Source organism: Scardinius erythrophthalmus (assembly GCF_964197995.2).
Source record: "Scardinius erythrophthalmus genome assembly, chromosome: 9".
Classification (NCBI taxonomy): Eukaryota; Metazoa; Chordata; class Actinopteri; order Cypriniformes; family Leuciscidae; genus Scardinius; species Scardinius erythrophthalmus.
The window spans coordinates 45,867,530-45,891,102 of NC_138229.1; positions in this window are offsets into that span (position 1 = coordinate 45,867,530).

Consider the following 23,573-nt stretch of genomic DNA (forward strand, 5'->3'; position numbering starts at 1 on the left):
GGATGGGGCCATGTATCGCGAGATCTTGGCCAACAACCTCCTTCCCTCCGTAAGAGCATTGAAGATGGGTCGTGGCTGGGTCTTCCAGCATGACAACGACCCGAAACACACAGCCAGGGCAACTAAGGAGTGGATCCGTAAGAAACATCTCAAAGTCAAAAGCCAGTCTCCAGACCTGAACCCAATAGAAGATCTTTGGAGGGAGCTGAAAGTCCGTATTTCCCAGTGACAGCCCCAAAACCTGAAGGATCTGGAGAAGGTCTGTATGGAGGAGTGGGCCAGAATCCCTGCAGTGTGTGCAAACCTGGTCAAGAACTACAGGAAACGTATGATCTCTGTAATTGCAAACAAAGGTTTCTGTACCAAATATTAAGTTCTGCTTTTCTGATGTATCAAATACTTATGCCATGCAATAAAATGCAAATTAATTACTTAAAAATCATACAATGTGATTTTCTGGATTTTTGTTTTAGATTCCGTCACTCACAGTTGAAGGGTACCTATGATAAAAATTACAGACTTCTACATGCTTTGTAACTTAAGTGGGAAAACCTGCAAAATCGGCAGTGTATCAAATACTTGTTCTCCCCACTGTGTGTGTATATATATATATATATATATATATATATATGAAGAGTTCAGATGCAAAAGCCTCTAAGTGCCATCTGAAATTTTCTTCTAAATTTATCATTTTTATCAAGCTTGTATATTTAAGTTCAGTAATTTCACTTAAATGGCAATGAAAACTACCTATTAATTGTTATTTAAGTGAAATTACTGAACTTAAATATATGAGCTTGATAAAAATGATCATTTTAGAAGAAAATTTCAGATGGCACTTAGAGGCTTTTGCATCTGAACTCTTCATATATATATATATATATATATATATTATCAGTATGGCGAGCAAGCAGCAGTTCAGAATTTGTGTGCACCCCTGCCCGCGTTATTTAACGGGTGGGGACACACGTTTTGTGCGTTGTTTGTTTGGGTGAGGAGCATGCACGGTCAGCGCTCGAGGGCTAGTTCCGAGGAACTAGATGTTGTTAGTGTCGAAGCAGGAGGTACGGAGGATTCGCCACCTTAGACTCATGCTTTTGCGGAGCTCGCTGAAGTTTTGCGGAGCCCGCCTCCTCCGAGGAGGGTCCCAGAGCAGTCAGTTCAGTTGTTCCTAGCCGGTTCACCGTTTTGAGGTGACGAACTGACTGCTTAAAGGAACACTCCACCGTTTTTTGAAATCTGGCTTATTCACCTTCTTTCCTTTATTTAGATAGGTGGGCAAATGCATTTTTGTCTCAGTGCATGCATTGTTTTAGTTTGATAGGGTCGGCGCTAGCTTAGCTTAGCTTAATGAATGGAATCCTTTGTTGCCAGCTAGCATGTCCTGAGTAAAAGTGATAAAAAAAACAACAACAACACCTAATTACTTCTTGTGGCCTGCGTATTCACAACGAGTACAAATAGCGATGCAGATTAACACTAGGCGATTTCCTAGGCAGATATTGACTTGGGACTATATTAGGGGGAAGCACAGGCGAAGCACTGCTACTTGGGCGCAGAGATATCACGCAACACATGAAAAATTAAAAGTAAATAAAAGTCATGGACCTGACAAAATCTGTGGTCATTTGTGCAAAAGTCCTGTGTTCCACTTCATGTTTAATAAGTCCTTACAGACACAGCATGTAGCCAAGGTCTGGACGGAGGCTGTGGTAGTTCCTGTTCCCAAATCCAGTTGCCCCAAAACCGTTAATGATTTTAGACCGATTGCTCTCACGTCGATTTTAAAGAACATCTTAGAAAAAATGTTAAGGTCAGAAATCCTACTGAAAACTGAGTAAGTACTTGATCCCATGCAGTTCGCTTATAGCCACACAGAGTCAAATATGCCACAGTTACCTTGCTGAACTTACTTGTTAAACACTTGGAAGGAAATGGGTCTTACGTTAGACTTTTGTTTGTTGCTTTTAATACAATTCAACCACGTATTTTAATCAGTAGGCTAGTTGAACAATACGACCTGAGTAACAATCTTGTGGGTTGGATTCTTGACTTTTTAACTGACAGGACACAAAGAGTTACGGTAAATGGAACGCTATCAGACCAAGTCTCCTCGTCAACCGGCTCTCCTCGAGGATGTGTGCTTTCGCCCCTATTGTTTATCCTCTACACAAACATGTGTCATAGTAGGTATGAAAATAGGACCATTTTAAAATATGTAGATTATTCTGTTATTGTAAGTAGGCTTCAGGACATTGAGACGTCACGAATGTCACGGCCTGGTCATCGATGACTGTCACGTGGTGTGAGAGTCCTACCTTCAATTAAACATATCAAAGACAAAAGATATGATCATTGATTTCAGAAGACATGCCCATATGCATGAAGCCACTTCCATTAAAGGTCAGACAGTGGAATGTAATCCTACAAATATCAAAATTGAATTTTGAGGCAAATTGTGAAGCAAAAAGGGGCACCAGCGCTTGTTCTGTTTGAGGAAACTGTCTTATTTTAACATTGACAAAACCATGATGGTCTTATTTTATCAAGCTTTTATTGAATCAATTTTATCTTTCTCTTTGGTGTCATGGTTTAGGAAACTATCTTTAAAGAACAGAAACTCCCAAATCAAATTGTTAAATGGTCTAGTAAGCTGATTGGTGTGTCACAGTTTAGCCCAGTGTCCTTGTACAGTTACAGCGGATAACTGGCTCAGTTTTAAATGATGATGCCCACCCTCTGCACAGTGAATTTAAGCTTATTCCTTCTAGACAAAGGTATATAGTCCCAAAGTGCAGAACAAATTGGTATGAAAATAGCTTTGTTCCAGCAGCCATTAATCAGAGGAACAAAACGCACAGATGACACAGAAGCTATGTAATTTATTTATTTTCATTTATTTTGTATTGTCTAATGTTTATTGTCTGTGTTTGTCTTAAAAATGTATGGATAACTCTGACACTGCAAACCAAATCTACCTACGGGTACAAATAAAGGAACTTGAACCTGAACCTGAGAATATATGATGTATTTATATTATTTAAACACCTGAAAGCGCATCAGTTTGACAGAATTTTCTACTTCAGTGTGTGATAAGAAGTCAAACTAACTTCATTTAACATTTTTATGTTTTACATGTTGTTTTATAGCATTTGTTATGAAAAATAGCAACCTACACATATAGAAACATGTCACAGTTGTAGCATAATTGTAGCATAATATCATGTATGTTCATCATTGTGATATATCATATTAATGTATATACCAGCACGTCTACTCTGAATCTTACATGTGCAGCCCATTTATATGATATATCACAATGATGAACATGCATGATATTATTATTGTGGGCACTTCAAAATACCATGAATAATTATTTATTAATGATCATGCATGATAATTAATGAAATGCACATTCCCTATCTGACAGCAGATGGCGCTCATGAACAGCAGAAATGCAGCTGTTACCCTAGTATACTTCTAAAGCATTTATTAATCTTAGTTAATTTCAACATTTAATAACACTATTAAAATTAAAAACGTCTCGGTTACGTATGTAACCCTCGTTCCCTGAGTAGGGAATGGAGACGTTACGTCGGATGACGACGAATGGGGTTTCGCTTAGAAAGCCTATCATCTTCGAGTATATAAAACGAGCCAATGGCAATGAAATGCCATGGGTCTGCGGAATTTGCATAGCGTATCTCCGCCCCACGCAGGGGGTATATAAGGAAGTGCGCGAGCAGAATGCAGATATGTCTTCGCTGAGGAGCCGAGACTGAACTCAGGCGTTCCAGCGGTACAGCGGAAGTGGCAGGGAGACGTAACGTCTCCGTTCCCTACTCAGGGAACGAGGGTTACATACGTAACCGAGACGTTCCCTTTCGTTGTCACTCCGAGTTACGTCGGATGACGACGAATGGGGTTCCCAGTGTAATCACGCCACCTCTCGACTGTCTTCCAGTGCCCTGCGTAAGTCTGAGCTCCCTGTCGTGAGACTGGCACGGACGAAGGACTCCTACTTAACACAGGAATACCAAGGTACACTGGGAAGCATATCTCAGTGGAAATATGCAATCATGCCCAACCCGAAGGGGGGGGCTTGGAATACACATATGACCCCGAAGGGCTGCATACGGAGTAACACTGGGGTGTCCAGCCGCAGGTGGAATATTTCAACCCCAGGGGTGGCAAAGTGGCTTGCCAAGGGAAAGACACATGCTCAAGGAGGCTTACAGTGGAAATACACATGTGGGGGTCGCCCAGAGGGGGAACCATGCACATGGAGGCACCTAGCCAAGCGCGAAAGCTGCCGGTGGCATAACTCTGGCGTTGACGTCGTCAGTGCTGGAGGAGACTCAGGGCTTATTAGGCTCACCTGAGGAATATCGCACGTATCCCCTCCGTAGAGAGGAATGGCGAGCAAGCGAAGACACCTGAGCAGAATCTAGTACCGGCTAGTTGAGGCGAGTACATGAGAAGAAACTGGCTCCACTCGGAGATTGTAGAATCTCGCGAATGTGTTAGGTGTCGCCCAGCCTGCAGCTCTGCAGATGTCTGTTAGCGAGGCGCCCAGCCTGCAGCTCTGCAGATGTCTGTTAGCGAGGCGCCATGCGCTAGAGCCCAAGAGGATGCCACACTCCGAGTGGAGTGGGCCGTCACACCAAGGGGGCATGGTCGACCTCGCTGCTGGTAAGCCAAAGCAATGGCGTCCACTATCCAGTGAGACAACCTTTGCTTGGAGAGAGCCTTTCCCTTCAGCTTCCCACCATAACAGACAAAGAGCTGGTCTGAGGTCCTGAAACACTGCGTTCTGTCTACGTAAGCACGGAGGGCGCGTACTGGACAGAGCAGTGCCAAGGCTGGGTCTGCCTCCTCCAAAGGCAGCGCTTGCAGGTTCACCACCTGATCTCGAAAAGGTGTGGTGGGAACCTTGGGCACATATCCAGGCCGGGGTCTCAGGATCACGTGAGAGTTAGCCGGCCCGAACTCCAGGCACGCTTCGTCAACCGAAAATGCCTGCAGGTCCCCTACCCTCTTGATGGAGGCCAATGCAACCAGGAGCGCTGTCTTCATTGACAGGAACTTAAGCTCCACTGATTGCAGAGGCTCAAAGGGAGCACTCTGCAGGGCAGTTAAAACCACTGAGAGGTCCCCAAGAGGGTACGAGGGGAGGAAGAGGAGGATGTAGTCTCCTCGCTCCCCTCAGGAACCTGACGATCAGGTCGTGCTTTCCCAAGGACTTACCATCTGCGTCGTGATGTGCGGCAATGGCGGCAACATACACTTTCAGGGTGGAGGGAGACAGCCTTCGCTCCAACCCTTCTTGCAGGAAGGAAAGCACAACACTGATGGGGCATTTCGTGGGTTCAAGATTTTTAGAAGAACACCAGTTGACGAAGAGGTTCCACTTCAACGCATAGACATGTCTCGTGGACGATGCTCTAGCGTAAGTGATGGTAGCCACCACCGCTGGTGGTAGGGTACTCAAACCTACCTCGTCCCGTCCAGAAGCCACACGTGGAGGTTCCACAGATCGGGACGAGGGTGTCATAGGGTGCCCCGTCCCTGAGAAAGCAGGTCCTTCCTCAGGGGAATAGGCCAGGGAGGTGCTGTCGCGAGGAGAACTAGTTCTGGGAACCAGGTGCGGTTGTGCCAATACGGGGCAACCAAAATTACCTGCTCCTCGTCCTCCCTGATCTTGCGCAAGGTCTGCGCAAGAAGGCTCACTGGGGGAAACGCATACTTCCGGAGGCCCCGCGGCCAGCTGTGCGCCAGTGCATCCGTGCCGAGCGTGCCCTCGGTCAGGGAATAAAACAGGTCGCAGTGGGACGAGTCGTGGGAGGCAAACAGATCTACCTGTGCGTCCCCGAACTGATCCCAAATCAGCTGGACCGTCTGGGGATGGAGTCGCCATTCTCCAGCGAGAGGCCGAAGCCGAGACAGCTCGTCGGCCGCCTGGTTTAGGTCTCCCGGGATATAAATGGCTCGAAGCGACCTCAGATGCTTCTGACTCCATATAAGGAGGTGGCGGGCGAGTTGCGACATACGGCGGGAGCGTAGACCACCTTGACGGTTGATGTACGCTACTGTGGCGGTATTGTCTGATCGGACTAGTACGTGTTGACCCCTGAGCAACGCCCGAAAGCGGTGCAGGGCAAGGCGTACAGCCAGCAACTCGAGGCAATTGACATGCCAAAGGCGCTGGGGTCTTGTCCAGGAGCCCGCGGCAGCATGTCCATTGCACATGGCACCCCAACCCGTGGCGGAGGCATCTGTTGATACAACAACATGCCTGGAAGCTCGTTCTAAGGGAACTCCGGCCCGTAGAAAATTGAGGTTCAGCCACGGGGAGAAGGTCTGACGGCAGGTCGGAGTCACTGGGACCCGGAGCCTGCCATGTTGCCATGCCCACCTCGGGACTCGATCGCGAAGCCAAAGCTGAAGCGGTCTCATATGAAGCAAACCGAGCGGCGTTACTGCGGCTGCGGATGCCATATGCCCCAGGAGCCTCTGAAAGAGTTTCAGTGGGACCGCACTCTTGCCCTCGAACTGACGAAGACAAGTCAGCAGTGATTGCGCGCGCTCGCTCATAAGCTGTGCGCACATGGCGACCGAGTCGATTTCCATACCGAGAAAAGAGATCCTCTGCACGGGGCAGAGTTTGCTCTTCTCCCAGTTGACCCGAAGGCCCAGACAAGCTAGGTGCCGGAGCACAAGGTCCCTGTGTTCGCAAACCTGGTCTCGAGAGTGAGCTAGAATCAGCCAGTCGTCGAGATAGTTCAGGATGCGAACCCCGTGTTCTCGTAGGGGAACAAGGGCTGCCTCAACGACCTTCGTGAAGACGCGAGGAGACAGGGCTAGCCCGAAAGGGAGAACCGCGTACTGGTATGCCTGCCCCTCAAAGCAAACCGAAGAAACGGTCTGTGTCGAGGAAGAATGGAGACATGGAAGTAGGCGTCCTTCAGGTCGATCGCTGCAAACCAATCCTGTGGCCGTACGCATTCGAAAAGTCGTTTGGCCGTGAGCATCTTGAACGGCAGCCTGTGAAGGGAGCGGTTCAAGACGCGCAGGTCCAGGATAGGTCGTAACCCACCGGATTTCTTCGGTACAATGAAGTAAGGGCTGTAGAAGCCGGACATCATTTCGGCTGGAGGGACAGTCTCGATCGCACCCTTCGCCAGTAGGGTGGCGACCTCCGCTCTCATGACAGGGGCATTGCCACCGACCAATGTGAAGCGGACTCCCCTGAAGCGGGGAGTAGACCGCGCGAACTGAATCACGTAGCCGAGCCTGATGGTCCTCGCAACCCAGCGGGACAGACCGGGAAGCTCTAACCAGGCTCCCAGAAACTGAACCAGCGAGAGAGAGAGAACTCTGTGTGCTCAGAGATGGGAGAGTGAGTTCTTTCTTTAACCATTTTAGGGTGCTGCCCGTCGTGGGACGAGCAGCGGGAATGGGATAACCAAGGATTCTCCACCGGGGGAAGGAGCGGCCCTGCTACCGGCTCCTGAAAAGAACTCAAAACCATCTCTGAGCAGCCCGTCTCAGGAGCGCCGCTTGGCCTGGCGTTTAGCGGGGCGCGGGGCGGGAGAGGGCTGTGGCGCCTTCCTGCGGCTTCCTCCACGACGCGGGCCGGAGGCAGATGACTGCTGAGACCGGTCGGGAGGGGCGGGAGCCACAGGAGGGCGCCCTCGGCGGCGAGCGGGCTGAGGCACCTGTGCCGACGACTGCGCTGCCGAAGCAGCGGGCCGCCGGGGCAGGACATGTTTTAAAGCCTCAGTCAGCTTCTGGGCAGTCGAGAACTGCTGGGCAAAGTCCTCGACTGCACCGCCGAAGAGGCCAGCCTGGGATATGGGGGTGTCGAGGAACCGGGTCCGCTCGGCCTCCCGCATATCAGCCAGGTTGAGCCACAGGTGTCGTTCCTGGACCACACATGTGGACATCACCTGACCCAGCGAGCGTGCGGTCACCTTCGTCGCCCGGAGAGCGAGGTCGGTGGCGGCACGCAACTCATCGAAGAGTGCTGGGTCAGTCCTCCCCTCGTGCATGTCACGCAACAACTGGGCCTGGTAGACTTGCAGTGTTGCCATGGCATGCAGTGAGGAGGCTGCCTGCCCCGCAGCTCTGTAGGCCTTCGCCACGAGGGTGGAGGAGAACCTACAGGCCTTGGAGGGGTGCTTTGGGTCGCCACGGGAAGAAGCACTCTGAGGACACAGTTTCATCGCAACAGAGCGTTCAACCTGGGAACCCCAGTGTACCCTTTAGCAGCCCCCTGATCGAGAGGAGGAAAGGCGGAGGAGGCCGCCGAGCGATCACGGGAAGACAATGGTGCCTTCCAGGACCTCGTGACCTCCTCATGCACGTCCGGGAAGAAAGGTATTGGGGTTGGGCGGCGACGAGGGTCAGCGGCCGCTCCCAAAAACCAATCATCCAGCCGCGAGCGCACCGGCCCAGGTGGCGGGGACCACTCAAGACCAATGGCCGCGGCTGCCCAGGAAAGCATGGCCGTCAGCTCGGGATCAGACTCGGGCAATGCTGGGACACCCGAGAGTGGCAGCACAGCCGAATCGTCACTTCCCAAGGACTCCTGCCCACCTTGTGATGCAGCGATCGACATACGGTCCTCCTCTGGAGCGCCAAATGAGACCTGCGGCAAGTCAGTGGACTGTACTGCAGGCTCATTTGGAACACTCGCGGGTTGCACAGTGCTAGAGGGCGGTGTGGAGCGTGGAATAGTCGGCGCTTTGTTCCACACCGTAACCCTCAGGTCACCCTGGCCGCCAGCCGAAGTACTAGCTCTCGCGGAGCCAGTAGATCGGGGTGCGGGTGAGGGGACTCTACCACGAAGGTCATTGAGTCTCGACCGCAACCGTGCGATGGGCATGTTCCCGCAATGGGAACATGACTCATCCACAAACGCTGCCTTAGCGTGCTCGACACCCAGACACACAAGACAGCGATTGTGCCCATCAGAGTCAGACACATATAGACCGCAACCAGAAATACACGGGCGAGGCATCTTTAAAAAGACGTGCCGCGTGCAATGCTCTTTTGTGAAAGGAGATTTCTCCACAAATGCTGAAGCGACCAGGGAGATGAACACACAAACTCTGGCAAATCACTGCACAGATAAGCAGGGAATGTGCACTCGCTGGAACTCGCTGTCACACCAACACTTGGAGAGAGGCTCGTCTCGAAGAGAATGAAGAGATGAACTCAGGATTGGCTGTGGAGTGAAGAATCAACTTGGCTCCGAAGCGAAAACATATCTGCATTCTGCTCGCGCACTTCCTTATATACCCCCTGCGTGGGGCGGAGATACGCTATGCAAATTCCGCAGACCCATGGCATTTCATTGCCATTGGCTCGTTTTATATACTCGAAGATGATAGGCTTTCTAAGCGAAACCCCATTCGTCGTCATCCGACGTAACTCGGAGAATTCTATTGTTATTTTTAATGTGATGACCAAAAACATAATTTGATCCTCTATAAAAGAAGTTGTAAAACTAAACGTTTCAAGATGTATGAAAATATGTCTGATAAATGATTAATGATTAGCAGCAGGTATTTATAGGGTTCTGTCACTTTAAGACCGAATGCACAGATCCAAAATAATCAGTGTCTCTTATACATTTATTTATTTATTTATGAAATCTGACAATTTCCTAGCCATTGGCTAATAAAGACACTTCTTTAGTCGCTAGTGTAAAATTTGGTCACATGCAAATGATTTACTTATATGGAAGAACATTTATGACAAATGTTTTTGAAACAAAAAAGCTTGCTGAATTGCACTAACAGAAAAAAAAAAATGCGTTGCATTAACCGTGCTTGCATTTTTGCATTTTATTACTAGGGCTGGTGTATTTATGGGATGAAATGCAATATGGTCGTATATTGAAGCTGTGTATATTTAAATAAAAAACATTTCACACATTTTCATTATTAAAAATTCAATAATCCATATTCACCTTTCAGATTTCACTTCCAAAATATTCGTTCTGACAGGCAATTTTCTGTCAATTTTATTCAGTTGTTCAAATGAAATTTATTGTAAAGAGGAAAACCCCTTGAGATGTGACATCTCGTTTTCGAGGGGACCTCAACAAGAAAAACATTCACATACATACATAGCCTACATACTAACAAAACAAAGACAAAAGCTCTCCATCACAACAAAACCACCCATGTCTTCCCCAGTCCAACCATTAGAAATTAGACAAACTATTAGAGTCATTCAAATAAACAATGATATAAATGTCAAACTTGAGAAAAACAGTTACAACTGGTATGCAAATGATTAAGAAGAGACATCTTAAACTGGTAAAAGGAGGATATAGATCTAAAAGATCTAGGTAAAGCATTCCATTCAGAAGGAGCTTTAAATTTAAAGGCTCTCCTCCCACTTTCTTTGGATATCTTTGGTACAAAAAAAGAAAAAATGGTCTGTGTCTCTTAGGCTATAAGATGTTTGGTATGGAATCAAGTATTGTTTCAAGTAAGATGGATAGTTAAAAAAAATGCATTTGTGTACAAACTGCAGCCAGTGAAACTGCCGTCTTGAATTTAGTGAGAGAAGATTCAATGACTGATACATTTGGCAGTGATGTGTTCCAAATGGACATCTCAGAACAAATCTGCAGATACCATTATAAATCACATTCAAAGGCCTAAGATTAGTATCAGCTGTATTCTGATAAACAACATCCGCATAGTCAATTATGGGCAATAATAGTTGAGTAATAATTTTTAATCTAATATGTTTTGTAAAACAATTAATTGAACGATATAACATTCTTAAGCTACAATTTATGTTCCCTTTCGTCCTGGGAACTCCAACGTGTCGTCGGGGAGTTCCCTGACGAATTGGGATCACGCTTAGGGAGCCAATTGCCTTCGAGAGAATAAAAACAAGCCAATGGACATTGGCCTGCAAGATTTGCATTCCGCGACCCGCCTACTAGCGCGGGTATAAAAGGCGGAAGTAAACATTGCGCAATGTCTTTCGCTTCGGAGCCTCCAGTATCTGTGTGAGCTGCCGGGTTTGCCTGAAGAGGAATCTTTGGAGAGAGAGGAAGAAGATTCTCTGTCGCTGGTGTGACGGCGCTTCAAGCGATCACCGCGTCCTGCTGCCGGTCGAGTCCTTTTGAAAAAAAAAAGGCCGTTTTCACGGCCGGTATTGGGTGAGTGCAGCACACGGGCTTGCAGTTTCCCCGCTGTGTCTGCCGCAGTGGTCCCTCGGCGCTTCGGCACGTCCTGAGTATTTTTCTCTCTCTCTCTCTCTCTCTTTCTATTATTTTTTTTTTTTCTTCTCTTTTACTAAAAGAGCAGCACGGGCATTTCGCGTCCTTTTCAGGATGTCGTTTCACCCGTGTGTTTCTGGATGCGGTCGACTTCTCCCTCAGGAGGATGGTCATAAACACTGCCTCTCGTGTTTGGGCTTAGGGCACGCTGAGGCAGCGTTTGTGAATGAGTTATGTTCTCATTGCGGGAACATGACTCTGGCGATGCTGCGTTCAAGACTGCGAACCCTGAAACATGGGGGAGTCCCTTCAGAGAATCCCCGATCTAGTTCGTCGGCTGGTTCAGTTCGGCAGGCGGCTACTTCGGTGATTCCTGCTGGTGAGCGTATGAGGATTACAGTGGCGAATGCTCCTGACTGGTGAAAGATCCTATCGGGCTTCCCACTCCTCTAGTAGCTCGTTGCCATCGGGTGTCCCGGTGGAGCTTCCGGGGCCGTCTCGTGCAGTCCCGGTTGTTTCCTTCGGGGTGCCGCCTGAGGATCAGATGTCGATCGCGGCATCGGAGGAGGAGCGGTCATCTTCTGGTGATGACTCAGCGGGTCTACCCCCTTCGGGGGTGGTGGCTGCGGCTGAGCCAGATCCAGAAATGGCCGCTATGCTCGAAAGGGCGGCCGCGAATGTCGGGCTTGTGTGGAACCCTCCACCGGGTCCCGAACATTCGCGGCTGGATGATTGGTGTCTCGGAGGGGGTCGTGCTGTTGCCCCGCGGCCCGCTCCAGTACCATTCTTCCCCGAAGTGCATGAGGAGTTGAGGAAGTCTTGGCTGGCCCCCCTGGCGACCAGGCGTAGACAACCTCGCTCCTCCTTCCTCACCACCCTTGACGGCGGGGCGGCGCACGGGTACGAGGGAATCCCCCCAGTGGAGCGGTCGGTTGCGATGCAGCTGTGTCCTAAGACCGCTTCCGCTTGGCGGGGTGCCCCTTCACTCCCCTCCCGCGCCTGTAAGTTTTCCTCTGGTCTGACCAGGGATGCTTACATGGCGTGTGGAGACGCCGCCTCCGCCCTGCATGCCATGGCGTTGCTGCAAGTCCATCAAGCTAAAGCACTCCATGACTTGCAGGCGGGTGGTCCCGACCCAGCTCTGCTGCAGGAGCTGCGTGCGGCGACGGACTTCGCCCTCCGGGCGACGAAAGTCACCGCACGTTCGCTGGGTCGGGCGATGTCCACCTTGGTGGTCCAAGAACGCCACCTGTGGCTGACCCTTGCGGATATGCGCGATTTTGAGAAGAACAAACTTCTCAACTTCCCCATATCCCAAGGCGGCCTCTTCGGCGACGCGGTGGAGAGCTTTGCCCAAGAGTTCTCCGCCGCCCAGAAGCAGTCTGAGGCAATACGGCATGTCCTGCACAGGAAACGGGCTGCTGCTGGCCCGTCTACTGTTGCCGTAGAGCCTCCGGCTGCTTCCCGTCGCCGAGGGCGTCCTCCTGCGCCAGCTCCTCCTTCAGGGCAGCAGACCAACCCTGGAGGCCGGAAGTCTGGTCGCAAGAAGACGCCCCAGCCCGCTCAGGCGCCCCCGGCCCCTTCCCGTAAAGGGAAGGGAGGGAAGCGTTCCTGAGACGGGCGACCTGAGGGAGGTTCGGGCAGCTGCTCTGTGGGAGGGTGCCTCTGCACACCTCCTTCCCCCGGGGGAGGGCCGGGTGGAGAATCTTGTTTTTCCTTTTCTTTCTGTTCCGCCTGACCTCGCGGTCAGCGGTACCCAAAGTTTCAATAAAAGAACAGTTTCTACCTCCTCCTTCAGGTCATCCACGGTCGAGACTGGTGGGCACACAGTCTCCTCCACCCAAGAGGGCCAGAATGGCAGTGGATGCAGTCTTCGAGCGGCATCGCTCCCGTTCCCCTCTTCCCAGTCTGCGGATAGCAGCGTCGCAGCTTCCGGTGCGTCGCTCCTGTCTGCGGTTGGGCCCGGAGGCGCAGAGACCAGTTTACGAGGAGGCAGGGCCTCATTCCTCGTCTCTTCCCCTCCCCTCGCCATTGGGCAGCCCGCAGCAGAATGTCCACGGGTCTTCTCTGCCGTCTGCCCACCGGGGGAAACAGGTTGGCGTCAAGTTCCTCGCCCAGACCCCGCTCTCGGTCGCTACAATGCCTCCGGAGCCGGGTCCCTGTCTTCCCCCTCGCTGCCCCTCCGCGGGTACGCAGGTGGCTCGGGTAGGCTCGTTGGCATGGTTTCTGGAGGCCTGGCTAGAGCTCCCAACTCCGTCCCGATGGCTCATCCGTACCATCCGGTTCGGCTATGCAATTCAATTTGCACGCCGGCCTCCCAGGTTCAGGGGTGTCCACTTCACCCGTGTGAGGTCAGTGGATGCCCCTGTCTTGCGGAAAGAGATCGACGTCCTGCTGGCGAAGGACGCGATCGAGCCGGTCCCTCCTGCCGAGATGAGGTCCGGGTTTTACAGCCCATACTTCATTGTACCCAAGAAAGGCGGTGGGTTACGGCCAATCCTGGACCTGCGAGTTTTGAATCGGGCCCTGCACAAACTCCCGTTCAAAATGCTTACGCAGAAGCGCATTTTCGAATGCATCCGTCCCCAGGATTGGTTTGCAGCGATCGACCTGAAGGACGCGTACTTTCATGTCTCGATTCTTCCTCGACACAGACCATTTCTACGGTTTGCGTTCGAGGGTCGAGCGTATCAGTACAAAGTCCTACCCTTCGGGCTGGCCCTGTCGCCTCGTGTCTTCACGAAAGTCGCGGAGGCGGCCATTGTTCCCATGAGAGAACAGGGCGTTCGCATCCTCAACTATCTCGACGACTGGCTTATTCTAGCTCACTCGCGAGATGTGTTGTGCGATCACAGGGACATGGTGCTCCGGCACCTCAGTCGGTTGGGGCTTCAGGTCAACTGGGACAAGAGCAAACTCTGCCCCGTGCAGAGGATCTCTTATCTCGGTATGGAACTGGACTCGGTCGCCCGAACTGCGTGCCTCACAGAGCAGCGCGTCCAGTCAGTGCTCACCTGCCTCAAGTCCTTTCGAGGCAGGGCAGCGGTTCCACTGAAACAGTTTCAGAGGCTCCTGGGGCATATGGCAGCCGCAGCCGCAGTAACGCCGCTCGGCCTGTTACATATGAGACCGCTTCAGCGCTGGCTTTACGATCGAGTCCCGAGGTGGGCGTGGCAGAGTGGTACGCTCCGGGTCAAAGTTACCCCGCGCTGCCGCCAAACCTTCTTCCCATGGTCGGACCCTGGGTTTCTACGGGCCGGAGTGCCCCTACTCCAGGTTTCCAGGCATGCCGTGGTATTCACGGATGCCTCTGCCATGGGTTGGGGGGCCACGTACAGAGGGCATGCAGTCTCGGGTCTGTGGACGGGGCCCCAGCTGCATTGGCACATCAACTGCCTAGAGTTGCAAGCAGTACGTCTAGCTTTGTGTCGCCTCAAGGGGTTTCTCAGACACAAGCATGTACTGGTCCGTACAGACAGCACTGCGACCGTTGCGTACATCAACCATCAGGGTGGTCTACGCTCCCGTCGTATGTCGCGACTCGCCTCCCACCTCCTCCTATGGAGTCAGAAGCATCTGAGGTCGCTTCGTGCCGTTCATGTTCCAGGGGAGCTCAACCGTGTGGCAGACGAGCTCTCACGGTTGCCTCCCCTGTCAGGAGAATGGCGACTCCATCCCCAGACGGTCCAGCTGATTTGGAGTGTCTTCGGAGTCGCACAGGTAGACCTGTTTGCCTCTCCAGACACGACCCATTGCCAGTTGTTTTACTCCCTGACCGAGGGGACCCTCGGCACGGACGCCCTGGCTCACCCTACGCAAGTATGCGTTTCCCCCAGTGAGCCTCCTTGCACAGACTCTGTGCAAGGTCAGGGAGGACGAGGAGCAGGTCTTGTTAGTGGCGCCGTATTGGCCCACCAGGACTTGGTTCGCAGAACTCATGCTCCTCGCGACAGCCCCTCCTTGGCCGATTCCTCTGAGGAACGACCTTCTTTCTCAGAGACGGGGCACTCTATGGCACCCGCGTCCAGACCTCTGGAAACTCCATGTCTGGTCCCTGGACGGGACGCGGAGGTTCTAAATGGCCTGCCACAGGCAGTGGTAGATACCATCACTTCCGCCAGAGCCCCCTCTACGAGGCGCCTCTATGCGTTGAAGTGGAACCTGTTCGTCGTTTGGTGTTCCTCCCGTCAGGAGGACCCCCGAACTTGCCCGATCAGAGTCGTGCTTTCCTTCTTGCAAGATGGGTTGGAGCGAAGGCTGTCTCCCTCCACCCTCAAAGTGTATGTCGCTGCAATAGCAGCGCATCACGATGCAGTAGAAGGTAAGTCCGTGGGGAAGCACGATCTGGTCATCAGATTCCTTAAGGGTGCTAGGAGGTTAAATCCACCTCGTGTTTTGCACTCTGTACCCTCTTGGGACCTAGCTCTGGTTCTTAGAGCTCTTCAAAGTCCTCCTTTTGAGCCCTTGTCAACAGTTGAGCTGAATATCCTGTCCATTAAGACAGCGCTCCTGTTGGCATTGGCTTCTTTCAAGAGGGTCGGGGATCTGCAGGCTTTTTCGGTCGACGAATCGTGCCTAGAGTTCGGGCCGGGCCTTTCTCATGTTGTATTGAGACCCCGGCTCGGATACGTGCCCAAGGTTCCTACCACTCCCTTCGTGGACCAGGTAGTGAACCTGCAAGCGCTGCCCCAGGAGGAGGCAGACCCAGCCCTAGCTTTTCTCTGTCCCGTCCGCGCCCTGCGGGTTTATATTGACAGAACGCAAAGCTTCAGAACCTCAGATCAGCTCTTTGTCTGTTACGGAGGCCAGCAGAAGGGGAAGGCTGTCTCCAAGCAGAGGTTAGCGCACTGGTTAGTGGATGCTATCACCCGAGCATATGAGTCTCTGGGTGAGCCTTGTCCTCCCAGGTTGCGGGCTCACTCTACTAGAGGTGTTGCCGCTTCCTGGGCTTTGGCTCAAGGCGCCTCGCTGACAGACATCTGTAGAGCTGCGGGCTGGGCGACACCTAACACGTTCGCTAGGTTCTATAGCCTACGTGTGGAACCTGTTTCCTCCCGAGTACTCGCTACGGCCAGTGGTGCGAGGGAATAGGTTGTGTCGGCTTGCTACGCCATTCCGTGCCTCGGCCGGATACGTGCGACTTTGCTCCGTTGGCGCCCTACGTCGGTGAGCCTCGTGAGTTCCTCCATCACCCCTCCGGTGCCAGGCGTGGCGGACCGCCTGGCGCCAGGTCTGCTACCTCTAGTAGGAGTTGCTAGTAGACTGGGTGTTCAGTGGTCTCTACGGTGACCCATAATGCCACGTGCAGTTCAGCCGTGTCTTCCCCTTGACAGACTCATTCTGTCGTCCCTGTTGAGTACGCTCCCACTTCCCTTGGATTGGGACTACCTCAGGGACTGCCAGGTGTTTTACTACCCCCATTGGGTTAGTACACATGTGTATTCCTGGCCTTCTTCAGGCAGGCTGGGTTTCCGCAGCGTTCCCCCCCCCCTGGGTTAGGGCACGCTTTCCCAGTGTTATCCAAAATCCACTGTGCGGGTCTTGCGGAACAGCAGTGTGATTCCCTAGCTAGCTCCCGCAATTTATTCAAGAAACTGCTGCAGGGTAGCTTAGTTGGGCGCTGGAAGGGGCCAGCACCATGGCGTTTTACTTGGGATCCCAATTCTTCAGGGAACTCCCCGACGACACGTTGGAGTTCCCAGGACGAAAGGGAACGTCTCGGTTACGTATGTAACCCTCGTTCCCTGAGTACAGGGAACGGAGACGTGTCGTCCCGTCGCCATGTTGCTGTGCCTTCGCGGAGGACTGGACACTGTTCGGCTCCTCAGCGAAAAACATTGCGCAATGTTTACTTCCGCCTTTTATACCCGCGCTAGTAGGCGGGTCGCGGAATGCAAATCTTGCAGGCCAATGTCCATTGGCTTGTTTTTATTCTCTCGAAGGCAATTGGCTCCCTAAGCGTGATCCCAATTCGTCAGGGAACTCCCCGACGACACGTCTCCGTTCCCTGTACTCAGGGAACGAGGGTTACATACGTAACCGAGACGTTTTTTACAATAGAATCAATATGAGTTTTAAAAGTAAGTCGGGAGTCGAGCCAAAGACCCAGATATTTAATCTCCTCAACATTCTTCAAAGGTGAACCATCCAAGAATTTAATCTGAAGAGATTTTTTTTGCTTATGAAATGCAGATCTGGTTGAAAAAAGCATGCTATAAGACTTATTTTTATTCAACAAAAGTAAATTAGAAGAGAACCATGTTTGAATTAAATTAAAGTCAGATTGAAGTGAGGTTTGAATCTTAGATATATCGCTGTTAGATGTATACATAACTGTATCATCTGCATATAGATGAATCTGACAGTCTAAGCATATTTGTGGAAGATCATTTATAAAAATGGAAAATAAGAGAGGCCCTAGGGAAGAACCCTGAGGGACACCTGTTTCCATTATTCTAGCCTGGGAGAGAGCATCATTAAAAGACACACTTTGACGTCTATAATGCAGATAAGAATTAAACCAGAGAACAGCTGATTTGGAAAGACCAATAGCATATAGTTTGTCGAGAAGAATATAATGATTGACCAAGTCAAATGCCTTAGTGAGGTCAATAAAGATTGCACCAGTGGACCTATTATTATCTTGTGCCGAAAAAATATCATTGGTAAATAATGTAAGGGCTGTTGTTGTAGAGTGGTGAGGTCTAAATCCAGATTGATTTGGTGTTAATAGAGAAAAGTCATTAATATATTTAAACAATTGTCTAAAAATCAGCTTTTCAAATATCTTAGCTACATTATTGATTATAGAAATTGGCCTATAATTATTGACATCAAGTGAATCACCCCCTTTGTGTAGTGGTATTACTTTCGCAAATTTCCACATTAATGGAATTACACAGGTGGAAAGTGATAAATTAAATAAATCACAAAGTGGAAATGCTAAGACATGAGAAGAAAGCTTAATAAACTTCATGTCCAGACCATCAGGACCAACACCATTAGAAGACTTTACTTCTGAGATGGCCTGTTGGACTTCAGAGGGATAAATTGTAGAAAATGAGAAAGATATATTGTTCACAGGATTTGTTATAGAATATAAGAACTCAGAAGGTTGTGAACAACCAATAGAAGCAAAGTGTTCGTTGAAGGCATTAGCAATTGAAATAGGGTCAGTGATAATATTATTATTCACTCTAAGTTTAGGAGAACTTGTATTGGATTTGTTGATTAAAGAGTTAAGTCTCTTCCAAAACTGCTTAGGGTTTTTGATGTCATATGATAAAGAATGCTTATAATAATTTGATTTAGCATTTCTTGTTTTAGTTGTACAAGCATTTCTTAATTTCTTATATTCAGACCAATCAGCAGCTTCCTTTGTCTTGCAATATCTGACCCAGGCTTTATCACGCTGTTTAAATAGATGTATTAATTCACCATCAATCCAAGGTAAATGATTACCTTTTACCTTTACAGATGTCCAGGGTGCATATTTATCAATGACTATAAGTACCTCGGAGAGAAAGAAGTTCCAGGCGTCTTCAACATTAGGGATCATTTGAAATCTGGACCAGTTAATGCTTAATAAGTCTTGAATAAAAGCCTCTGTATTCAGTTTTTTACATTGCCTTATTCTAATTACCTTTGGCGGGAGACTGGGCAATTTTATTTTCCATACACAAAAAACAATTGAGTGATCACTAAAACAATCCGACAATACACCAGATTTAGAGATTCTATTAGGATGAGTAACCAAAATCCAGTCCAGAAGAGACTTGGATTTATTAACTACCCTAGTCGGATCAGTAATCAATTGAGTAAGGTTTAATCCATTAAATAAATTTTTCTCGTGAGTGGATGAACGATCCAGCCAATTGCGATTGAAATCACCAAGTAAAATCAGCTCATTTGCATGGTCTAAAGAATTAATAGTAGCAAGAATACAATTAGTAGAGTCAACAGGAGAATTCGGAGGTCTATATATGTTACCTATAGTTATCTGCTTGTTTTCATGAAAAGCAATATTAACAAATAAGCATTCAAAGTGTACAGCTCTCTCATTTGGCATAATGAGTTTTGAAAATAGATGTGACGAGATATACGTGGCCACTCCCCCACCACGAGTAGTCCTGTCTGCTCTATACAACGTATACCCATCAAGTTTAACATCTGCATCGGATATATCACTATTCAGCCATGTTTCAGAAAGTGTGATGACACTGGGCTTATTGTAGGAAAGCCAAGCTCTTAACAAATCAATTTTATGTACCAAACTCCTAATATTTAAATAAATAACAAATAAACCTTTACCTATACAAAGTCTTCAAAATAAATAGGCGGAGAACGGGGAGAAATAGGCGATGTTCATGGGAGAGCTTATCACACAAATATTTACAAACATTTACCTACATACACAAACATAGCATACAAGCCTACACACGCATACCTCCATAAACACACAAAACGGGAGAAGAAAAAAAAAGAAAAAAGAAATAGGAAATAAAAAAGATTGAAAAAGAATACAGGCTAAGACCGCAAATTATTAGATGTGAATGCTTTATACACACATTTCCCAGTGTAGACCTCATTATAAATTAAATATCCATAGAAAAATAAAAAAGAAGGCTCATAATAGGCCTAAAAAAAAAAAAAAAAAAATGAAAATGCATAGACAAGAAACAAGTAACGTTAGGCCTAATATTTTTAGATTATGGGTTTCATTTTGTAGCGCTATAGGAAGAGCGCGTCAAAGAGAAAAAAAAAACCTCAATGTTCTGGTCCTGGGAAAAAAAAAAAAAAGAAAAGAAAAAAAAATACATATATACAGTATACTAGGCTATATATATATTTTTTTTTTCCTTAAGTCATTAACATATTATATAACCTTCAAGATAAACACAGATAAATCCCGATTACGCTATAGGATACCAGCTAACAAACATCAACAACCAAAACCTTTATCAATACCTTGACCTAAACGAATGAAGTCCATTATTCAGGTAGACGTTGTAAATCCCTAAGAAACGATTCAGCTTCCCCAGGGGTCTTGCACAACACAGATTTACCATCGGAGATAATCTTGAGCGTAGCTGGGTAGTGCAGGGAGTAATCAATGTCAAGTTCACGGAGTTTCTTCTTGATAATGTCAAACTCCCGGCGTTTTTGGCGAAGACTGATACTGAAATCCGGGAATATATGAACACGTTTGCCGTTGAACTTAAGTTCATGCTTTTCGTGGGCAAGACGTAGGATTTTAAACTTATCCTGAAGACTGAGAAGTTTAACCAGGATAGGCCTCGGAGCCGAATTCTTCTGGTTCTGCGATTGTTGCATGGGGGAGCGGTGGACCCGCTCTAGAGCTGGAGGTACCGGGAAGTTCTCCACACCCAAAAGCTGCTGGATTAGGCCACCGATGAATCCGTGGATGTTTTTACCCTCTGCTTTTTCAGGAACATGAATGAAACGAAGATTATAGGCCCTGCTTCGGTTTTCAAGCTCCTCCAATTTATCCCGCAGGTAGGAATTTTCACCCTCGATTGACTTCAGGCGTTTTTGAGTGTCAGATAAGTTGTCCTCATTGGAGCTGACCCTGTGTTCAAGCTCAGCTACATGTTCGCCTAAAGTTGATAAAGAGCCATTGATAGACATTAAGCTTGCTTGAATACAGTCCATTTTTGCATCGAAGTGTGAAAATATTTCAACTTTTAGTTGTTGTATAGTATCCGCGATAAACGTACTCGGTTACTAACGTAACCTCGGTTCTCTCTAGAGAGAGGAACGAGTACTGCGTAGAATACGCTAGGGGAAAATCCTTTTCCACGAGAATACTGAAGCCAAAAAATTATCCTTTAGCGTTTTTTTTTATAAATAGTTCAAAGTTACTATCAGATTTAATGTTATACCTTGACAAACTATACATCATTACAAAGATATTTGTATCAAGAGATATAAAGATATCAGAATTTGACCACTATTGTATTCTGAGAAACTTATAGCGACAGTTATTTCTTAATTTGTGTCAGGAGTTATGAAATGAAAAAATGAGTCGATACCTTTGATATGAATTATGCGCGTCAGCCGCTTTCATTCATAAAAAAACTCCCGTGCCGTCGTCATGACAGCGATACACAAAACAACGTCCTTCCGGGCTTTTAGCTAAAAAATGTGCAGATTTGGAGAAATATTGATATATTCTCATAGGTTTACATCAGATTTCTATAGACAGGAATAATATTTATTGAATTTATACCCAAATGCGTCGATGTAATCATTATGAGCGTTTGTATACTCTGTTAATGTGTTTTCAATTCATACCAATAGCCTGAGGGCGCCCTCGCCGCCCTGTGCACAGTATTAGAACATGAAGAAGTGCCATAATCATGTGACAATCCAGGAAGCCTCGAGCACACACACAGCTAACAAGAGATCGCGCTGTAACTATGGCTGTAACATGGAGATACAGTCGTTTTGAAGACAATAAACATGTTTGCTATGATATTTGAGTTACCTGTGTTTTTCAATCCATGCCAGGTATTTCCATAATAATAGATTATATTTATAATGTAATGCTAATCTATATAGACTATCATTGTGCAGAACAGTATACAATAGTATATTTTCTGTCTGATTTTTTTATCTGAAGCCAAATTAGATCACAGAAAATTATTTTAAATACTCGATTTGCTTTATAAAGTAAGTTTATAAGCACAAACATGGTTTTAATCTCATAAATTGTCGTGTATTGATGGTGTGCTAAGCTAACATGCTAGCTAGCCCTAGGTGCACCTGCCACCTAGAAGTTATATTTTTATTATTTTTTGAATGCTTACTGAAATGTTTCTTTATTCAAGAAATGCATTTAAAACAGTTTAGAATGTGAGGTGAACTTTGAGAAAAGAAATTAGTGACTGAAACCATATGAATAGCATGTGAATAGCCAGTCGTTAGTAACTATAATGCAGACAAAAGAAATGCATATTTAGAGCCATAGCCAGGCTGGAGAAGTGTGAATGTGTGCAGGGGGAGACTGAGACTGAATGGGGATCGTTTGCACCACAAAACAATAAAGACAATATACTGCATAGATGGTAAGAAGATGACAATAAATATCAGTAGCATTTTAGCATCAAATCAAAATAAAGTCACATGACATGGTCTTGAAAAACATTTCACTAAATACAGAGTTTTGGACTTATTATCTTAAGATTTTAAACATAAACTGTTTAGACATGTGGCATTAGCTGTAGTGCATTTCTAGATTGCTCCAGTGCCAACTTCAATTTTATTTTCATGAGGATGTTTCATAAAAAATAATTTCTAATAACTTTACAAAACTTTGAAGCTATTTATAACAATTTTTGTCATTATGACAATAATTAATTCTACATTTACAATAAACTGCCAGGTGTCAGCTTTCAAATGAGATCATACTCGTGCTTTTAGTACAAAGGGTTCATGAACTGTATCTGTTTCAGTTTGGGTATGTCATTTCTTGGGATTTTTCAAAAGTGGGGTTACAGCTTAACAGGTTAATGAGCGTTACTCGACACCAGAGTAAACTCACCTTGTGCTCTCGCGAGAACTCTGGTATCCTGGGTAATTCACTGCAGCAATTGTAACAGATATATGAGCGTACAAGTTTCTTAATGTGTGATTTGTAGAATAGGATTTGTGCACCTGCAATGAAGAACCAGAGACTGTTGTGTTTCGGGGAGAGAAAAAAAGTTTGCAACTCTTAAAACATTTCTCTCTGTGTAAAATGGGTAAAATGGGGAACAACATCTGTTTGTGTGTGCATTTGTAGATTATATTGCAAACAAATCATTATGATATTCATGGTGATACTGTAATGGGAAATCCATATTGAAAACAGTTGTGTACATTTTTTTCAGGATTCTTTGATGAATAGAAAGTAAAAAAACAGCATTAATCTGAAATAAATATAAAGGTCATAAATCCAACTGTAAGTGTTCATGTAGGTGTCAGGCATAATGCACACCTTTTAGATTATCGATATGTTATAAAATAAACTATAAACCTATTTTTTCACTTACGCATGAGCTCATATTTATGAATAAATATCAATAATCTAAAAGGTGAGTATCATGCCTTGTTTCTGTTTGAATATTAAGATTATTTTTCTTACCCCATGGACAGATAATTTTGCTTGTTTTAAGCAAAAACTCACTTAATTTTGATTAATTCCCCTGGAAAACAAGACATAAGATCTTATCTAATTTTACTTATCTAGTAAATGCATCTTGATGTAAGAATTTTTAGATATTTTTACTGGAAACCAGACAAAAATACTAAGTAAGAAAAGCAT